This window comes from Cryptomeria japonica, chromosome 10 (genome assembly GCF_030272615.1).
Source record: "Cryptomeria japonica chromosome 10, Sugi_1.0, whole genome shotgun sequence".
NCBI classification, from domain to species: Eukaryota; Viridiplantae; Streptophyta; class Pinopsida; order Cupressales; family Cupressaceae; genus Cryptomeria; species Cryptomeria japonica.
In genome coordinates, this window is record NC_081414.1 from 48,389,213 (window position 1) to 48,405,643 (window position 16,431).

The following is a 16,431-nucleotide window of genomic DNA, read 5'->3' on the forward strand; positions in this document are numbered from 1 at the left end:
TTTAATGGGGTTTCAAAGTCAAAAAGAAAAATAAATACATTGATGTCCATTATTGACTAAATGTGGCAATAAGACTTTAAAGTGCATCCAATTGCAATAGAGCAATATTAGAGAAAAAACACTAGAATCTTTAACGCTAACGAGAACGAAAGCTAAAACAATCAAAAGCGCAGGAAGGAATGAACCCAAGGATGGTAAACTCTTCATAGCGTACAAGCATAATAACAAAATGCTTGAAGCAGAATAGGGAGAATTACTGTCTTCATTTTTCGACACAAGACTAGTGCAATATATGGTAACATCCACTGGAATAAAAAAGAAAGCATTAAACTATGATTTTGTGAGTTTCACTATTCTCAACAATTGCAAAGTGTGAGGCCAAAAGCATATCCAAGACTTCTGAACAAAATTGAACAAATCCAAAAACTTAACTGTTAGTCAAATGTGTGACCAAGGATACAACCTCACATTTCATGCTCAAAGATGTGAGATCATGAAGGCAAGTACAAGTAAACTTGTTGCAAAGGCAAGTAGGACAGCAAATAACTTGTACAATCTAAGTCAGATTAAAAGAGGAAACTGCCTTATGGGACAAACAAATGAAAGTTGACTATGCCATAGAAGAATAGGACATATTGTTGGCTTTTGTCATTGATGTCAATAGATCTAGTAAAATAGTTCTTGAAGTTGGATTTATCTGGAAAATTAAATAGTTATCTGCATTTTCATACTTTTCACATTAGTAAAAGGAATGAGAGATAGTCGTTTTAATGATAACAAATATAAACAATCATTTGCAAACATATACAATCTTACCAGACCTCAGTCCGTACTGTATACCCTATTCAAATATGAAATTGTTTTCAGAAAGACGTCTAAGATTGCTTTTCAATCACTTTGCCACTGCATACAGAATGAAGGTGTTTACAGAAAACACATCTAAGAATGATCTCCAATCTGTCTGAAAAAAAGTCATATTGTTATTATTGGACATATTATTGCACAAAGAAAAGCTATCATTAAATATGGTTCAAGTTGGTTGAACACGGGTAGGAAGTTTTTTTTAATTATTAATGATAACATATCATTAATGAATGTGCACTTAAAAGCATCGAACCAAGAGTCATTTAAGTTTGGGTTAGTTTGAGATGGTTGTATAACTTCCTCATAACTGAAAAGGAAGTTATGAATTGGTTATCAACCTCTGTTTATCGATGTCTAAGTGGACTTTTCTATATATTCATAATTGGAGGATGGGTGTTATGATTGAAAAGGGTGATGATATTGATCTGCGAGATAAAAAAGAAACTTTACAAAAAGAATCTAAAACAAAGTCTGCAAATTATGATCTGTTGATAAAAAGAAGTGAGAAGCATGTTTACACAAGTTCTGAAGAATGGGCAATCTCTGATGTCTGCAAATCTAATTCTCTATTGATATATTCCAGATCAGGTATAAATTGATTTGTAGTTTGATACTTCATTGTTTATGACAGTATATTCTTTAAGCCCTCTATATGAATTCTGTATTTTGACAGTTTTCAGATAAATTTGAGATTTGATTCAGAACAGGTTTATGTCATTGATAAGATTAATAGAGCTTTGAAGAAGTTTTGCAGATTACAAAGGTTAAGAAGTGCAGCATTGCTTAGTGAATCTGAAAATTGTAAACAATCTGAATAGAAAATTTTATGCATATGCCAGTGTTGCTGTAAACTTGGTAATAATTACTTGGAATTAGTCACTGTTTGTAATTGTTCTTCATAAAGTTGGTGTTTCAGAAGATCTGAGTTGGTGCTCAGACATTCAAGTTGAAACTCTGAAAAGTTGGTGCTTTGATAAGGGATTGGGTGATTCCTTGGGTTGGTGCCCTCAAATAGGAAGTTTGGTGGGTTGGTGCTCACATACAGGAAGTTTGGTGGGTTGGTGCCCTCGAAAATTGTAATTGTTTTTAACTGTGAGACTGGATTAGAACTGTAGATCCTAGCAGCATTTTCACCGTGGTTTTCCCATCTTGGGTTTCCACGTAAATTTTTGTGCATTGTCTTTATTGTGCATTTGTTTTCATTCCTTCCAGTTTTCAGATGGGTGTTGTTAGGCAAATCTATGCATCTAGTTAGCAACTAGTGAAATAGGGACATTACAGTCCTCCCTTCCTGGGATTGCTTGTCCTCAAGCAACTGAAGAGTTGGATGCTGTAGAATAGCTTCTCCTTCCCAAGTGGCATCCTCTATGGGCAAATCCTTCCATCTAACCAAGTATTCCCTGATCACTCTGTACGCTTATCCAAAATCCTCATTTGGAACCATAACCAACTTCCCCTCATCATCCAAGGGTGGTAATACTGATGAAGTCACTGTGCCCTGTCCAATTGCCTTCTTAGGGCAAGATACATGGAAAATGTTATGAATCTTGCTCTCTGGCGGTAGCTCAATCTCATATGCCACTTCCCCAACTCTTCTCAACACACGGTACAGTCCATAAAATCGAGGCTTGACCTTCTCAACCCCACTCATCTTCAAGGTACTCTGCCGGTAAGGTTGGAGACGCAGGAACACCATATCTCCAATCTCAAATGACCTCTCAATCCTATGGCGATCAGCATATAGCTTTTGTTGATTCTGGGCTCGCTGAATGTTCTCTTTAAGTGCCTTAAGAATGTCTTGGCTCTCCTGAAGCCAATCATGTACCAGTGGTGCCCTACTATCACCAAGTGCCAAATCCATAAATGTCATAGCATCATAACCATATAGAGAACGAAAAGGAGACATGTCAATAGACATGTGGTGTGTTGTGTTGTAGCAGAACTCTCCTAAATACAACCAACGAACCCAAGCACTTTGTTGTCCTGACACATAGCTGCGTAGATACCCCTCAGTCCACTTATTCACAATCTCAGTCTGACCATCAGTCTAAGGGTGATAGTTGGTGCTGGGAGACAACTCTATGCCAGTGAGTCTAAACAATTCTTGACAAAAAGAACTCGTGAACATGCTGTCACGGTCACTAACAATGGTCTTCGGAAGACCATGAAGCCGAAATACCTCTCTAAAAAATACATTAGCAACCTATGAAGTTGTATAATCTTCTGCTATGGGAAAGAAATGAGCATATTTAGTCAATCTGTCCACTACTACGTATATGCAATCTTTCCCATGTACCTTGGGAAATCCAGTGATGAAATCCATCGAAATACATGTCCATTTCTGTTCCGGAATGGGAAGAGGTTGTAGCAGACCAGCAGGGTGTGTATTTTCAGTTTTATTTTGTTGGCAACTAATACACTCTCTTACATGCTGTAAAACATCATCTTTGAGGTCCTTCCAAGTGAACCTCTCTCTAATCTGCCTATAGGACTTGCCATACCCCTGATGTCCTATTACAAGAGTGTCATGATAAGCATGTAAAATCTGATTTTTAAGATTAGATTCTGGAACCAAATATATTCTTCCCTTACAGTAAATCACATCATCCACAACCGTGTATCTATAATCGTGAATGATTCCATCCATAATTTCACAAGCATGCTGATTTTTAGAATATTCTACCAAAAGTTGAGATTTCCTATCAGCTGAAATCTCACTCGATGAACAAAGAGCAGCAATACATGACTTTTTGGATAATGCATCAGCAGCAACATTCTTTTTCCCCTTGACATATTCAATGTCAAAATCATATGCTTGGATCTTACTGACCCATTTTTGCTGCCTCTCATTGAGATACTTTTGTTCTAGAAAGTACTTAAGGCTATTATGATCAGTTTTAACAATAAATTTCTTTACAACCAAGTACTATCTGAATTTTGTGAGTGCATGCATAATAGCCAACATGTGCAAGGCCACCCTTCATGTGCGCCCAAGCTAAAATTTGACTAAGTGTTGGATAGCATCTCAAGTTCGCCCTAGGACTTTAGTGCAAGCTACCTTGTCAACTTCACCCATCAACTTGTGCAATCTAGTCCTTCATATGCATTCTAGCAAATCACTATGTAGGACCCTATGGTAAATGTGCTCCACTTGTATCTTTGAGAAATGCCACCTCAGGATCTCACCATCTTAAATAATACAAGCCTAGACCTCTCTTGTGCTCAAGGGCTGGCAATTCAAGAAGTTGACTAAGTGTTGAGCAAGGATGTAAGCTAACCTATTAGGTGCGCTCATTAAGTTGTGCAAGGTACCCCACTCAATGCACTCCCCCATTTTGTGCAAACAAGGTCCTAGAACCCGCTCTACATCAAGATTGTGTGGGGGACTCCTTCAAATGTGCTCACTTCATGTTTGAGCATACACACGTATCAAGTCCGCTATGCAAGCCTAGGGTTGATTTGTGCCCAAGGGTAATTTTGGAATGGTCTAAGTGATCAAGGTTTTAATTTATGCAATTTTGCAATACAAATGTGCTCACCTCCATGTTCTTTGTGCAAGCATGCACATCAAAGGCACTCCATCTTCATTTTATGCAGGGCAACACCAAAATTCCACCCAATTTGTGCAAAGCCTTGTCTAAGATGCGTCCATGTTTTTCTCCTTTGAGTAATGATAGGTTAAAAACCCACCCAATGTGAGGTTGACCTTGTGCATACATGAGGATTGAGATGCGCATATGAGGTAGAGTTATGAGTTTCTTCATGCAAGAGTACCTACAACATGAGCCTTACTTGTAATCTATGCATGGATGACCTTCAAATCTGCCCCAACACTTAAAGCTTTTGTTCAAACACTTTCTTGAGGTTCGCTCTTCTAATGTTGAACACCCTCTCCGAATCGGCCATGAAGCCTAGGGGTCTAAATGTGCTCAAAAGCATGACGGCTAAGCAAATTCAATAAAGGGCAAGGTCGGCAAGGAGATATTGAGGACTTGGTGCGAGCACCCCCTTCAAACCCACTATACAAGGCGACCATCCTAATGCGCTCACGGTGGCATCAAGGATAAATAAGTTCTAACCAAGAACAATGTCGGCTAAAGACTTTATGCACACAAACCCCTTGAACCCGCTATACAAGGCAGCTATTCTAATGTGCTCAATAAAGGATAACGAAGTTTGAACAAACACCAAGTCAGCCAAGGTAAGTTTAGGAGATGAATTAAAGTGTTTTACAATGCAAAGAGATGCAAACCCCTTAGATGTGTATATAAGGAGGATCATGCTTTCCATTTGAACCACAATTCAATCCAACTATGTAAGGCAGAGAAAAGCAATTAGGAGCAGATCTGAAGTGTTTTTTTTTAATCAGCAATTTTATATCTTCAATCACTATCTAAGGCGAACTTGAAGGCTGATTTTGTGTGAGTTTATTAAGGCTTCATGTCGATGTGATTTTGAAGGCAATCTTCATCATTTATTTGGTGAGAACTGCCGGGTACAGGTGTGAATATGTCCCAGCATTAGTGCGAACTTCACTTGACCTTGTCAATCATCAAAGTCAGCCCCTAAGCAAGTGCAATTCCAGTCACCATTAGAGGTGAAATTCTGCCTCAACTAGTGAAAATTTGTCCAAGCATTAGTGAGAACTTCAGCAGACCTTGCCAATCACCATTATCAGCCCCTAAGTTGGTTTCCTCCAGCCACAGTTAGGTGCGAAAACCTGCCTCTACTTGGTGAGAAATTCTCTTAATTGCAAGCAAGCTAATCTACCTGACATGACCCTACACAGTGAATTTCAAGATCAGACCTGACTTAAGGTTAAAATCAGTCGAGGGTAGATTGCTTAAAGCGAGTTTCACCTAGATCTTAACCTAGTTTTTGCTTGCATTATCATTTTCAAGTCTAAATTGAGTTTGAAATCATTTAGCTACGCATTTGAGAAGAGTAACAGCATCATTGTGTGCTGGAAAATCATCATTTCTATAAGTTCATTTTATGTTGCTTATTGCATTTCATCCCTGATCCTTGCATCCTTTCATTTTGTAACTTAAGTTGTTTATTTTCAGGCAAATGTCGGGAGCAAGGACCAGAAACAACTTGAGGCAAATACAAATGAGGAATGATTTCAAGGGAGTCCTCATGGAGTCAAAGATCACTTCAAAGTGGAAAAAGATTAGCGACACCAACTTGGGGCACATCAATGTGGAGGACTTCCAAGATCGAGTGTTTGGACTTGGAAATCATAGCCCTTCCAAGATGGCGAGGAAGATGACAAGGAATGGAATACCTCAAGCAGCCTATTTTCCCCCTGCAGTGCAATCTAGTGAGTTGATTATGGAGTGTGCCAAGCATTATAATTCAATACAAAGGCAAATAGTAGGTCCAAATGGGAAGGTTCTAACTTACCTCACTAAGACCGCGATTGAGGAAGCATTTGATCTTCCTACCTACAGCTCTATTGATAGGCCAAAACTGAGGTAAAGAATAAACTAGGTTCAGCTTGGTCTAAGTGTCAATCCAGGAATTGTAAGCTTTCAAAAGGTGTCGTGGCTATATGCGCAAGGCCTGCAGGTAGTGAGGTGAGTGTAGTAGATGAAATGCAAATACAAGATAAAAACACACATTCAATTTTCTACAAAAAATTCTGTACTACTGTAAAATCTACAACAAAAATCCTATGAAATAAATAATTGAAAACCAAACTAAAAATGTGTAAATGAAAATAACTCATTTGTTACCAAACATAAAATTACTCACACATTATAATAAATAAAAAAGCCACAATGTTAAAATAAAATGCATGATATAAAAATTAACATCAACACCATTTCAAGAGAGTGGGCCATCCTCTCCTTCCATGGGGTGGAAAAAATAATTCACTGCAAACTCCTTAAGACTTCAAACTAGCTGCTTGATAAAAAAATTCTGAAAAATAAATCTTCTCGTAGCTCTTCTTCTTCTTATTCTCTCCTCCTCCTTTGCTATTACATTGCCCTTATATAATGAATAGGCATGCAACAAATTCTAAACTATTCCCTATTCTCATGCCCTTCCTCTTATTTTTACATTTAGTTTTGTTGCATTATTTTCCCAATGTTTTTTCTCCATCCTCTATTATATTTTCGCAGCCCTATTTTGTATTATTTGATTCTATTCTCTTGCCATTTCTTATGGCATTATTTATGGCTTGTGGCTTGGAATAAAACTAACCACAAATATAGGAATTTGTTTTGCCATGAAAATAGTTATTTTTTTGCTCTATGTACATCACAACTTTATTAGTTGCAACAACAAATAATATATACTATTTCATACCATATGAGTATGAAAATAAATTATTTGTTGTTATAACAAAATAGCTAATATTTAGCACAACAAATAAGAACATTAAAATAGATTAATAGATGAAATTATTTGTTGCCAAATGTATTCACGAGCTGTAGGAATTTTGTTCTCTTCTCCTCCAATAGCATGCTGCAAACTATATTTCTCAACATAGTGGAAGCAAATATAAGTAAATACAATCTAATATTTATTTTCACATATTTTATCTAAAAACTATATTAAATAACACTTATTTATATTTAACCATATGCAGCAGAGAATGGTAAAAATATATAATATGGTATGAAAATGGCATATGAAGGTGGATACTAAGGCATATGAAAATGGATTAAATATTAAATAAAATGGGATATAAATGGTTCTCATCATCTATCGTCCACAAACCCAAGAAGGATGCGTTAGCAATGTACAACAATGAACTTGAGGCATGCACTAAGATCATCAATAATGTGTGGATAAAGGATCCAAGGCCTCATCATTCTAGGTTACCAAAGAGGCTTTTGAAATCTGATTTCAAGGATGGATATAGTGATCTAGTCATAATGTTGAACCGAATCATGGGATCACCTCAAACTTCTGCGTACGAACCGTGGATGTGGTACTATATTGAAGAAGTGACTAAAGGAGTAAAGGTAATCCATTGGGCTAGGTTGATTGGCGACAATCTTGATGAGCAATTGAGGGAGGTGGAGCATTCACGAACTTTCTACACGAGTTCACATGTTGTTTACCTACTAGCAAGGTATTGTAGGTATAGGGGATTAACATGTAGAGGCCTAGAGGGGAATGGACAAGGTCAAATGAAAGTGTATGATTGTTACCCCCAACTCCACTTGCACAACATTGCTCACTTCAAAAGGGTTAAGAATGCCTTCACCATGCACATTGTTAAGACATTACAAGGAGGTACTAAGAAGAGGCTATCGTAGGAAGTTATTAACTTGGTGAAGAAATATGATTCGTGGTACATCCAATTTCAAAATTTCACTTACATTCGAGTGCAAGGATTTTCATCATATGCTTGTCGCCTCCCATTATATCCTACCAACAAGATGTTGTTGCTAGAGGTTTCAAGATAGTTGATTGAGTACGATAGGATCCAAAAGAAGAAGAAGAAGGCCAGAGTTAACTTTCCTACCATGATTGGGAAGTCACTTCACATGTGCTCATCATTGCAAGCAGCAGAGAAGTCAGAGGAGGAACTGTTATCACAAAAGCTTGCACCCTTGCTAAGCTATCAACTCAGCAACCTTGTGAAACATGGAAACAACCCCGAAGTGTGGGACCTTGTGCAAGGGGGTTGAATCTTCGAAGAAGGTCGGCTTCCTTATGAATCCAGGTGCAGGTGTTGAACCAACTCACCACTGCAAAACTAACTCCTAGGCCTATCCTAACAAATTGCAGAGGAAAAGGGAAGAGAGAAATGCTTAAAATGAAAAGAGGTGATGCACCAAGATAAGAGATTGTTCCTCTCCCCACCCGAAATGGCACAAGGAATCAACTGAATTACCCAAGAGATGCACAAACTTCAGTCGTATGAGTGACCCAAACGCATGTATGGGGGTTAGAATTTTGCTAAGTGTCAAGAGGGGAGAAGGATTCCCACAAGTCACACTCAGAAAAACAAGTAAACACAGCATATATCGAGAGAAGAGCCACAAAATATACATTTATGATGAAGGTAAGGAAACATACACAGCATGCATAAGTTGAAGGAAAGCAAGAATGTAATTTCAATTCATTCAAAGGCCAAACTTACAGTTGCAAAGATGCAAAAAATAATTACAAGTCTTCAAGAGAAGAGAAAGAGCATAGGAAAGCTCAAGGCAGCAGGGAGAGAACCCTTTACAATGAGGCTTAACAGCCTAATATAGAAAAATGGTTACAAGAGTGATCATGACCCCTGCATGTCAGTCTGGGAGTGCAGGGAAGTGCATGCACTTGACTTCAATACTTGCAAGCAACCTAGCCATACCCACAAAAGGCAACCCTGAGAAGGTGGATTGACTGGCCTTCCAGACATAAGTCACCACAACAAGCATGGCCCCGTACCTCCCTTGATGGAAATCCTTCCAAAAACATTAAATGCACCCCTGTGGATTCACAAAAGAAGGTGCATAAGTCACCAAAATTGTCGGAGCATTTAAAGCCTTGAGTGTCGATCACGCCATCCGGAAGTGTCGCCAGTCGGAAGGAAGTTTGGGGACTTCGGAAACTCAGGTTCCCCAAGTGGGGAAGACAAGGAAAGAACTTTAGAACCTCGGGGTTCCAGAGCTCCGGAGAACTAGAAAAAGGCAAGGAGGGAAGGAACTTCGGAACCTCGGGGTTCCGGAGTTCCGGGAAGGAAGAAAGGGAAGCAAACAAGAGAACTTCGGAACCTCGAGGTTCCGGAGTTCCGGAGAAAGGAAGGAAGAAAATCTAGGAGGGAACTTCGGAACCTCGGGGTTCTGGAGTTCCTGGGAACAGAGAAGGAGGCAAGGAAAAGGCGGAACTGAGCAAAGGAACTTCACAACCTCTGAGTTCCGGAGTTCCTGGGAAGGGAAGAAGAGAAAGGAACTTCCGAGGTTCCAGAGTTCCGGGGAAGAGGAAGAGAAAGGGGAAGAAAGAGAGGAACTTCAGAACCTCAGGGTTTCGGAGTTCCAAGAAAAGAAAGGAGAGGCAGAAAAGGGAAGGAACTTCGGAACCTCAGGGTTTTGGAGTTTCGGGAAGAAAAAAAGGGAAGCAAGGAAGAGAACTTCAGAACCTCGGGGTTCCGGAGAAAAAGAACAGGAGAAGGCAAAGGGAAAGAACCTCGGAACCTCAAGGTTCCGGGGTTCCGAGGAAGGAAGAAAAGACCAAGGGAGGAACTTTCTCCAAACAAGGCAACACTTCACACTTCATGATTCTTATGCTTTCTCTTTGATCAACTAGGGCAGCACTAGTCCAAGGATCGTATCTATGATCGGTTCTTACTGATGGACCAAAAGTGTCATAAAATGACAACAGGAACTTCAATACTATAACCTTAAGACTCATACCCTAAGAGCGGACTTTGATCCATATCATAATATTAGGGTGGTATGTGGAAGGAAATTCCGACACTAAGTGCATCTTGAAGACCATTGGGCTAATGCAATTTTGAGATAAGGAAGATGTGTTCAATATTATCATTGGATATGATTAGACTTGGCCAATTGCTTCACGTATCGGATCAACTTGAGGATGATGGTAAGCATGTTCAGCAATATTTTGAGAAGGAGAAGACTAAGCCTCTTCCCGCACTAGATTGAGCTGCTCAGAAGGTCACACATCTTGATGCAATAGTTGGACCTATGATGGACAACACAAAGAGATGGGCCAGTGAACAAACTGAGAGAGAGGAATGTTCCTTTAACTTGTAAGTTAATGAGAAATTTGGAGCCTTCATCCTCTGACGATGAAACAACAGAGGAGTCACAAGATGAGAGCAACGATGAGGATATGAGCATTCCAGAGGATAAAGGTCTTGAGGAATAGAGGGGCATTGTTGAAGGCTCACAACCTAGAGGGTTGAAAAGGAAAGAGGCACCAAATAAAGAACCCCAGCAAAAAAGACACAAGTCAAGGACAAGCCATTCAACAACCAGTACTTCTTGAGTGCAAGAGGTTGATCTTTTTGTAGATATGAATGCAGCATCTATTGCACAAGGTGAACCATAAGAGAAGGATGAACTGACTCCAAGATTACAAGATAGGAAAAGCATAAATGAGTCTATGCAATCCATACAACAAAGGAGTCAAGAAGCTAACTCTCCTCGTGGTGATGAAGCCCCTCTCAATGATCAACCTATGCCACAATCTGCAAATCCTATTGATGAAATAATTGAAGGATCAAATGCGGGATTTCAAGCTGAGGAGTTCAATGAAGGAATGACATCAGCTTTGCAAGGAACTCATGAGCAAGAAGATTTGGATGAAGACATTGAACAACCTACAGTGCCCGAATGGTTAAGAGAACGAATGAAGAAGAAACCAATAGTAGAAGTCGATACAGATAATGACTTGGAGGCTTTCCTAAGTCGGATAGGTCAAACCGTAGAGAAAAAGGAACTGAAGAAATACTCCAAGATCATGAGAGAATTTTGGGTCTCACATGGTGCATATTGCAACTCTAAGGGTTGATAAGCCGAGGGAGGAGATCACTCTGGAGGATTATGATGTTAGCATAAATGACTTGGAGCCAACCACCCAACATCAAGCGGTCGAAGAGTTGTGAGATTCTATGTTTAACATTGACAAGTAGTTGAAGGAGATAGAAAAAAGGAATAAGCTAAAGACTAAAAATAGACAATTGAAAGACTACATGCAATGTTTGGTGAACCCACTCCAGCAAGACGATGAGACATTTGTCCCCCTGCAATACTTCCAAGGCAATCAGTTGAGAGCATTGAAGAGATAAGGGTGATAGCTTGAACAACTAAGTAGTGGATTGAAGGTGCCTTTGATCAAGCAAGTGTTTTTACCAGAGAATTTGCAAAAACATATGAGAGAGTTACATCATTCCTATGTAGAATTCGCAACACAATGGAATGTGGGAGGATTTCCAACCTGTTCAAGACAAGACAATTCCTTGTATGCGTGTGTTGAACGAGATTCCTAAACAAGATTTGGTAGATGGAGGAGTGATGGAAGCAAACGCAATCTATGACTTTGGGCATTGGTATTGTGCATTGGAAACCAAGAAGGAAGCTCTTGAAAGGATGAAGGATGATTGTATTCGATTAGAAGAAATGATTAAGGGGATTCATGATCAATTCGTTATATCGATTAGGGAGGTATATGGGCAGGAGATATTTGACGATGATAGTATGAGTGTTGATAACTTGCAAAATAAAGTGAGAAGCAACTTCTTTCCAGCTACAGGTTCTATTTCAGCAACTCATTTTAACAATGTTGCTTCATTCATGGCTTTCATGGAGAATTTTCGAAAGCAAGAGTCAAAAGGTCTTTGCTACATGTGCTAAGGGTTTGGAGGTCATTAAGTTCAGGCTTGATGTCATGCCAAGTGTATCCATGTAGGAGCTTGAGATGGTCATGTCCACATTCATTGTATTTGTTCTCAAGGAGAGAGATAAGGGGAACATTCTCCTAGATGATAGTTTGTTGCAATCTTAGGTGGCATCGAATTTTGCTATTTGTTCTCATTCCTTGCATTTTGTGTCAAGGAAGTAGTTTATTTTCAATTGACTAGTTTTTAATAAAAGTTTGGTGATTAGATGGTTCGTTGTAACAAACCCTAATTAGGGTTGTTTTGAATTCTTGGTCGTTTATTCCAAATCAATTTGGGCCCTTCATTTGTAAAAAGAGCTCTATATAAGGCTTGCTCATTTCATTTCTGGCATAAGAGACTTATGTCAAATTGTTGCTGAAATACTGCCAAAGTAAATAAAAAACTTATTGAAGCTTAGTGAGCCTATGTGTTATTTTGGATGTTAGCATGGTTTCCTATCTCTCAAAGTTAGATTAAAAAGTTATTTTTTGCATCAAGTACTAAGTTGAATGGAAGGCATTGTTGATGATTTATGGTGAAACCTACTTGTTCATACCATTTGTGATTTGTTGATTGCAAGTTGCAATTCATGGTTAGACTGAACTCAATTAGAACTTAACTTCAATTGCTTTACTATCATTGATTCACATTATCTTTGGTGTTAATGTGTGTTGGCAATTTGAAAATCATTTGTATTCTCTTAGAAGATTGCATCACCATTGCATAGTTGTTCCTAATGGCGAAGAAAAGTTTGATTTGTTTCCACTAAGTGATTGATAGTTTTTTGCATTCTTAAAATTAGATTAGATTCCTAAACCTAACTTCCTTTTTGCATTTTATTTACAAAGAGCACTCATAGTAGTCAAAAGAGCTTAATTGCAAATCTTAAGTCATTTTGAGGGAAAGAATTGATTGAGATCCTAGAACAATTGTGTAAGTCCCTTTGTGTGAGCCAACATATCACATTTATATCCCGAGTCTATACAGAACCTTAAAGTCAATCATTCGCATTCTAAACCTTGGGGTCTTCTTGATTGATCACATTGTTAAGCATTCAAGATTTCCTTGTTCAAGAGAGGATAGGATACTTTATATTCTATTGTGTTCGAGGTGCTAAAAAACACATCAATAAGGAGTTTGAGAGTTGAGAATGGTATGGAAGCTGCAATTTGCAAAGTCACCTCTCCCAAACATGGTGGCCGCAACAACAGAGAAAGGTATGGAAGCTGCAATCTACAAAGTCACCTCTCCACAAAATGCAGTCGCCTAACCAAAAAACGAAATGACAGTTTTTTTGTACAAATAAATGGCCAAACATCGATGAATATTGTAAAAATATTTGAAATTCGACAAAATTTGAATTTCAACTATGAAATTCGCAAGCTGGTAAAACCAATAGGCAGGCTAGTTGTTGCTAGTTTACAAGGGCCCAGCCTCACTAATTGTTGTCTTTGTTTTTGGTTAAGGACAAGTTTTGCTTTTGGAAACCTAAGATCTTTGTTGCAGGTTAAGGGAGCCTTGGAAAACCCTTCTTTGTTGGTTTTGGGAGCCAGTTCAAAACCCAAGCTGAAGGTTAGGGGAGCCTTTCAAAACCCTTTGTGTCCAGATTGTGTATGTATGCCTACTTGTTGTAATCTGGTGTCTTTGAAGGTTATGGGTGCCTCGAAACACCCATGGTATCAGTCGAAGGTTAAGGGAGCCTCTGTAAAACCCTTATTTATGTATTCGAGGTTGTTCTTTTCAGTCTTGGTTGTGGTTGGGCTGCTGGTTTTTTTACGATTACTCTTTTTGGCAGCGTTGTATTGTGGGTTCCAGATCCTGGTAAAATCTGAGGGTTTCGGGTCCCTTCAAAACCTGTGGGATTTCATGTCCCCTCAAAACCTATGGGGTTTCATGTCCCCTCAAAACCTATTGTTTGGGGTTTCGAGTCCCCTCAGAACCTGTTTTCTTCCTTAATCAAAAACTATGAAATTCGCCACATGTTGTGACTTAGAGTACAACAATGGACATTCGTTTGGCATTGATGTCAAAGGGGGAGAGATACATTTAGGGGGGAGAGTGTTAGGGGTAAATAACTTATGTTAGTAAGAATAATAATTATAATTTTGTTTATGGTTATGTTGCATCGCCGAGAGGTTCCTGTCGGGTAGTTGGGAGTTGGGCCAACCGTCGGGTCTATATATTGTTTGGATGGAACCTCGGCAAGGGAGATTATGTATGGATATATTCTGGATAAATCAATAAAGATATAACTCTTCTAGTCTAGTTGTTTATCATTATTACTTATGATATGATATATGAATGTACTGGTACATGAATAATTGGTACGTGTGGAAAACACTGTGTTATCTATGAGTTTTACCAACCTTACAATAAAGACTAAACATTTTGGCGTCGTTGCCTGAACGAACCTGCAGGCGGAAGGAATTAATGGGCCGGCCATTCAACCAGCAATTAATTGTCGTGGACAGTGACACACACGAAGAGAGTACCGCGGAAGAGGCATGAGAGGATCAGTTGACAGCAAACTTGGTAGAGTTGTGGGATGTGTCGGTCACGCAATACGTGCAAAGAGAGGCTCGGGAGAGAGCCGTCTCGAAAGGCACGGTACGTGGTGAACTCACCGTCAACACTCCCGTCTTTGACCTGCTCGGAAGTATTCCAAGGTTACTCGCCAGAAATTTGATTACACTTCATGACCGAAGGGAGGAAACTGCACGAGAACTCCGTCAGCAACAAGTCCTCCGAAGGTACGAGGAGCGGAGCCGTAGGGAGGAAGAGGAGAGGGAGGCTAGTGGACACCGTACCGCTGGCACTCAATGCCCCTACGGCCAAACAAGGACAAACATACCATTGCCACCGAAGGAGTAGATGAGGGAACAGTACAAAGATCTCTCCACATAAAAGAACAGGCCGAAAGGAGATGGCGGCTAAGGGAGGTTGCTGACTCAAAGAGCCCAGAGAGACACAGCAGAAGTCGAAGTGTGAGTTAGAGTCGTAGTCAGGAGAGACAAAGGCCGTGTACGTGGAAGGAGTTGGTCGAGGTCGCCAGGAACCTGCCACTTCCAGAAGTAGCGGAGGAAGATCTCGCCGACCAGGCCCCACACTCGACGTCAAGTGAAGAGGACTCCGGAGCCGAGTCGCAGAGCACCCTGTCGGAATATTCTGAACAAGGAGAAGAGGCGACACGGGACCTGCACAAAGAGATCGCCAATATTTTTGAAGCAACATTATCTGGCATCAGGAATTTGTCCTTGTCAGAGGGCATCAAAATAGGAGGGTCAGATCCAGAAACCCCGAAAAGGAGGGACCATAGGAGCGAGGGTGACCAAAGCCTTGCGGACAGGGGCCCAACCAAACCAAGAGCGTACAGTACCTCCCGAACACATAATACCTTTCCGACATATAGTCACTTCCAAGCGCTACATAAAACCCTCCAGGCAAGAACAATGGCACACACCCCGGAGAAACAAAATCTTCCAAAATTCATGGGCGACGGGTCGGAGGACCCCGTACGGCATTGTAAGACATGCGTGACCATTTGGGAGGCAAATCGCCAGGACGACCAGGATTACTAGTTGAAGGCATTTCCAGCCACTCTGCGAGGAATAGCCATTGATTGGTATACAGACATGGATGCCCAGTATAAAACGTCCTGGAACAGCCTGAAAAAGGTTTTCGAAGAGGAGTTCAAACTCCTATGAGACGACAATGAAATTGTGGCGGAGATTTACAATACCAAGCAGGGAAAAACTGAAAGCATGTGGGCATATAGTAGAAGGCCGAGGGAACTGCTCAATAAAATGGAGAACCAGCCCACTGATGGCCTCAAGAAGAGATGGTTTGTTGAAGGATTGGTACCATCCCTCAGACGGAAGATGAAGGTGGTCCCCTCGCTCTCGTATGATGAATACAACCGTGCGATGGATATTGAAAGCGAAAATAAGACATCCCGAGGGAAGCGTCGGGTGAGCAATGGTGATAGTACGGATGAAGACAGTGATGGGGAGTCCAAAACCGCGCAAGCACACCGAAGGGATATGATGAGAATGATGAAAGAACTAAAGGTTGACAAAGAAGGTGGCAGGGAAGGAAAGGAGCTATGGTGCACCCACTGCAAGACGGAAGGACACACTAAGGGGAGTTGTCCCCGCAAGGCCTTCTGTGACATCTGCCAAGTAATGGGACATTCCATTAAGGAATGCCCGTACAAC

The 16,431-nt window shown here is 40.2% G+C and overlaps 1 protein-coding gene across 4 annotated transcripts in view; it reads right to left on the reverse strand.

Moving 5' to 3' along the window:
* The window catches only part of LOC131029476 (uncharacterized), a 218,695-nt gene that overhangs the window by 144,782 nt on the left and 57,482 nt on the right, over positions 1 to 16,431 (reverse strand). The gene's annotated exons all lie outside the window — the stretch shown is intronic.